Source organism: Elephantulus edwardii, unplaced genomic scaffold (assembly GCF_000299155.1).
Source record: "Elephantulus edwardii isolate Elephantulus edwardi_28Jun2011 unplaced genomic scaffold, EleEdw1.0 scaffold00009, whole genome shotgun sequence".
NCBI lineage: Eukaryota > Metazoa > Chordata > Mammalia > Macroscelidea > Macroscelididae > Elephantulus > Elephantulus edwardii.
In genome coordinates this window covers 26468130-26473959 of record NW_006399759.1, presented here as the reverse complement: position 1 = coordinate 26473959, position 5830 = coordinate 26468130, and positions in this window count along the sequence as shown.

The following is a 5830-nucleotide window of genomic DNA, read 5'->3' as shown; positions in this document are numbered from 1 at the left end:
GTTATTATGTGCCATCAAGTCACCTAAGACTCATAGCAACCCTATGTACAACAGCTCTGAATCCTGCTCTATCCTGTGCCAACCTTATTTTTTCTGAAACACTTACCCCCATTACCGTAGTCACTGAATCAATCCATCTCATCGAGGGTCTTGCTGTCTTGTATTGTCCTTCCACTCTCCCAAGCATGATGTCCTTCTCCAATGACTGGTCCCTCCTTTCAACATGCCCAAAATATGTCACATGGAACTTCAGAATCCTTGCCTCCAAGGGGCAATTTGGTTTCACCCTCTCTAGGATGAACCTGTTTGTTCTCCTAACAGTCCATAGTATATTCAATACTCTTCTCCAGCACCACAGCTCAAAGGCATCAATTCTCCTATCATTCCTAGTCATTATCCAGCTTTTAGAATTAAAAAAAATTTTTTTTTTACTTTTAGTAACTGCCATACTGTTTTCCACAAAGACTGTGCCATTTTGCACTCCCTTCTAGTAATGGAGGATATATGCTCTAATTTTATTATTCATTTTAATGAAAGTTTACATAGACTTTGGATTTCCATTCATTCATTGTTGTACTTTTCTCCCTGCCCACCCCTCCCTCTAAGTTTTTGAAAAGTAAAAGAAAAATTCTTTCCTTGTTTTACAATTCCTCGCCCCTACCCCCCCCCAGTCTACTCCACTATGTAGCCTTCGTTCTAGACTCCTGTCATGACAATAATACCTAATCGTATATCCCTTTTAAATAGTTAGTTGTCTCCCTCATCTGCTTCAATGCAGTATACATAATTTATCCTATCTTTCTCAATCTCCTGCCCTACCCCCCTATGTCAGTCCCACCTTTACAACAGTGGCATTATGCAGTATTTGTCCTTTTGTGACTGAGATATCTCCCTCAACATAACATCCTCCAGGGGCACCCATTTTGTTTAATATTTCATGAGTTCTTTGTTTTTCAATGCAGCATAGTATTCCATTGTGTGAATACACCACAACTTCTCTATCCATTCGTTCATTGATGAGCACTTAGGTTGTTTCTAGCTCTTTGCTATTGTGAACAAAGCTGAGATACACATAGGTGTGCATATATCTGCTTGGGTGGTGGTTGTGGTTTCTTTGGGGTATATTCCCAGTAATGGAATTGCTGGGTCAAACGGTATTTCTATTTCCAAGTTTTGAGAAAGTGCCATACTGCCTTCCATAGTGGTTGCACCATTTTACACTCCCACCAACAGTGAAAAAGGGTTCCACTGTCTCCACAACCTCACCAGCTGTTGTTGTTTGCTGTTCTGTTAAAGTTTACTATTCTTACTAGGGTGAGATGATATCTCATAGCTGTTTTGCATTTTCCAGCTTTCTCATGCATAGCACATCATTGTGAAGACCATGGCCTGGATGAGGTGCACCTTGGTTTCTAGACTGACATTGTTGCTCTTTAGTACTCTGGAGATGTCCCTGACAGCAGACTTTCCCAATGCAATTCGTCTTTTGTTTTCCTGGCTACCAAGAGTGTTGCTTGTGGAGCCAGGCAAACTAATGTCATTACCAAATTTGTTTTCACAGTCTATGGGTTTCCTTTCAACCCTGTTGGAGAAGTTTTTTGATGTGCATAGGGATTTGATTCTTAGAAGATCTCTCATTCATCTATTTCATTCTCTCTTGGTTATGTTTTTCATGTTGCTTGGAAGACTGTTCATACTGTGCATTAGGGCTTTTAGAGTTCTTCCAAACTTTTCTCTGATGAAGCTTATAGTCTTTGGTTTTACTCCTACTTCTTTTTTCTACTTTGAGTTGGTTTTTGTAATGGTGTGAGGCGTGGGTCTTGTTTGAATTTACTACTGATAGTTTTCCAATCTTGCCAACACCATTTGTTAAATAGGCTTTCATTTTCCCCACTTAACTGATTTTGTTTCCTCGTCAAAAATCAGTTGACCATAGATAGATGAGGTGATTTCTGGGTTCTCAATTCTATCCCATTGATCTGTGTGTCTGTCACTGTACCAGTACCATACTGTCTTGACCACCATGGCAGTGTAGTAGGATTTGAAATCAGGGAATGTGATTTCTCCTACTTTGTTTCTCTTTCTCAGGAGTGCATTTCTTATTTAGGTTCTCTTTCCATTCCAAATAAATTTGGAAACTACATTTTCCATCTTATTGAAGAGTGGAATTGGTATGTATATAGGGAATGAATGCATTGAACTTATAGAGTGCCTTTGGTATAATTGTCATTTTCATGATAGTGAGTTTTCCTACCCATGAGCATGCTATAGTCTTCCGATTCTCCAGATTTCTCTTTGTTTCTTTTAGTAATGCTTGTAATTTTCTTTGTATAGGTTGTTTGTCTCTAGTTAGATTTGTTCCCAAGTATTTAGACTTGTGATCAGCTATTGTGATGGGTATTGTTTTTCTTAGCTCCATTTTTGTATTCTCTTTGTCACTGTAGAGAAATCCAACTGATTTTTTTTATGTTGATCTTGTACCCTACTACTTTGCTGAATTTTTAGACTGTGTCTAATAGTTTTCTCACTAAGTCTTTAGGAGTTCTAAGTATGCTAAGTATGCTATCATATCATGTGCATATAAAGATAATTTTACCTCCTCTTTGCCAATTTGAATATATTTATTTCTTTCTTTTATCTTATTACTCTCTCTGAGATTTCCAATACAATATTGAAGAGGAGAGGTGATAGTGGGCATCCTTGCCTAGTTTCTGTTCTCAAAGGGAATGCCTTTAATCTCTCTCAATTGAGAATGATGTTACCTCTTGGTTTTGTGTAAATACTTTTCACTATGTTGAAGAAATTCCCCTCTATTTCTATTTTGTTGAGTGTTTTATTCATGAAAAGGTTGGATTTTGTCAAAAGCCTTCTCTGTATCATTTGATAGACTCATGTGGTTCTTGTTCTTTGCTTTGTTAATATGATGAATTCCATTGATTGTTTTTCTTATGTTGAACCATTCTTGCATATCTGTTATGAATTCCACTTGGTCATATGGTGAATTATTTTTATGATGTACTGTTAGTGTCTACTGAGGATTTTTGCAACTATGTTCATCAAAGGTATTTGGCCTATAGGTTTCTATTTTGGTGTTATCTTTACTTGACTTTAGTATGAAGGATATATTAGCTTTATAGAATGAGTCTGGGAAGATTCCTTTTTTTTTTCTATTTTCTGTAATACTTTATGTAGAATTGGTGACAGTTCTTCCTGAATGTTTGATAAAATTCACTAGTAAAACTATCTAGTCCAAGGCACTGGTTTTGGTTTTTGTTGTTGTTGAAAGAAATCTTTTGGTTTTGTGATATTGAGATGTAATCCATTATTTTTTTTAATTTTTATTTTATATTGATTTGCATATAAAATTTGTATACATTGTGTTTCACACTTTCCTTCACTCACATTTTGTTTCATACACTCATTCCTATACTTATGTTTTATAAAATTCATCACCATTGAACTATGCCCACTATTACCCCATCTTTTCAGGTTCCTGCTGGATCTTTCCCATTTCCTTTATCCCCTCCTTTCACCCACCAAATTGTGCAATCCTGTGATCCCCCACCCCGGTCACTCCTTTTTCTCTTGGAACACCATACACATTTTACTAGTTATTCTTCCCTTTTTACAATAATGGTAATCCATATTGAAGGCTGTAGTCCTGAATTTTCTGCAGCAAGCATTTCAGGTCCTCCTCACTTTCAGCAAGCACGATTGTACCATCTGTATAATGCAGGTTGTTGATGAGTCATCCTCCCTGACTGATTGTTGTTGTGCCATAGAGTTGAAAGTGGCCCATAGCTTACCCTCCAGGGAGTTTTCAGAAGCAGTAAATTGAACAAGAGGAGAAAACTCATCCATCTCCAGAGGAACAGCTGGTGGATTTGAACTGTGTACCTTTGGGATTACAGCACAGCTTCTTTATAGGTACTTAATAAGTAGAGTGAGTAGTGTTATTAATTCTAGTTTTAAATGTGACTTAATGTTCATTTAACTACTTTAAAAAATTAAGGTGGGCAAACAACAAACGCAGGCAAGGTTGTGGAGAAACGGGAACCCTTATTCACTGTTGGTGGGAGTGTAAAATGGTGCGACCACTATGGAAGGCAGTATGGTACTTTCTCAAAAAGTTGCAAATAGAAATACCATTTGACCCAGCAATTCCACTACTGGAAATATACCCTAAAGAAACCATAACTAACACCCAAACAGATATATACATACCTATGTTTATCGCGGCTTTGTTCACAATAGCAAGGAGTTGGAAACAACCTAAGCGCCCATCATCAAACTAATGGATAGAGAAGCTCTGGTATAGTCCACAATGGAATTCTATGCTGCATTGAAAAACAAGGAACTCATGTAACATTATTCAAAATAGGTGACCGTGGCGGACATTATGCTGGGTGAAATATCTCAGTCACAAAAGGACAAATACTGCATAGTGCCACTGTTGTAAAACAGGACTGACATCAGGGGAGACTGAGAAAGATGGGATAAATAATGTATACTGCATTGAAACAAATGAGGGAGGAAATGATTTAAAAGGGATATGTGATTAGGTATTATTGTCATGACAAGTGTCCAGAATGAAAGCGGCATGGTGGAGCAGACTGGGGGAGGGGGATTATATAACAATGAAATAATTTTTTTTTTCTTTTCAAAGAGATAGGCAAACTAGGGAGAAGGGTGGGCAGGGAGGAAAGTGTGCAAAAATGAATAAATGGAAATCCAAAGTCTCTGTAAACTTTCATTAAAAGAAAAAAAAATAGGTGGATTGAATAGACATATGCAACCTATTAAAGAATATTTTAAGACCATATTTAATATGTAACAAGTTTCTGTTGATGTTTAAAAAATATTTGTTAATTTAAAAAGCACTGTCCAGCCACATTTTTAAAAGAATTCCAACAACAATAGGGAAAAAAGAGTGAAACTCCCTTCATCACTTTGTTATGTAAATACAATTTCTTTCTATAAAAAAATGAGTTTAGATATACATATTGCTCTGGGTCTTCCTTTGCCATAGAATGTTATTTAGTGATGTTTTTCTATGTTGGCATGTAAGTTGTAGCTTAGTCTTGTTCATGTTATTGTTGTGTACCATTGGGTTGGAACTGACGCATAGCTGAAGTTCCTTTGGGTTTTCGGAGGCAGTTAATTGCATGGAAGAAGACTGCCCACCCTTCTCCCTCAGAGCAGCTGGTGGATTTGAACTACGTACCCTCAGGATTGCAGCACAGCTTCTTACCACTAGGCCATTCTTCTTCATAGCCATCTATTATTTTGAGAGGTTTTTAAAGAGAATTTTTAAAAGAAGTATTTCCAGTGAAACATGTTTTCCTCTTGTCAATGGCTCTAAACAGCTGGATGAAAATGGAGAAATTCAGGTAAAACATCTACTTTATCTCCAATAGATGGCAAAGTTTCAGACAACAGATGGGGAGATTATCCAGACAAAACAATTAGGAAACCCTAAATGAGTGGGGATTGGTTTTGCAATACTAATAACTTCCCCCACAATTATATGGCACTTTGTTATTTATCCCATAGTTGGCACTGATAGCAATCATCAGAGGAATTTAAACCCGAAGAAATTAAGATATTTAGAGTTTCACACAGAGCTATGAGAGACTTGGTTTGACCAGCAGTTTGACGATAGAAAGGAGCAAAGTGACTCCTTAGCATTTGATCTTGTTTGAGCTCTGGTTACTTCTGTTTCGCAGGAGACCTGCTATTGTAGTTTCCAGTTTAAGGGCTGGACGCTTCTTCAGCCAAGTAGTATTTTGAGCTTTCAAGAAGTCCTGTTAGAGTACCTCCTATGTGCCTA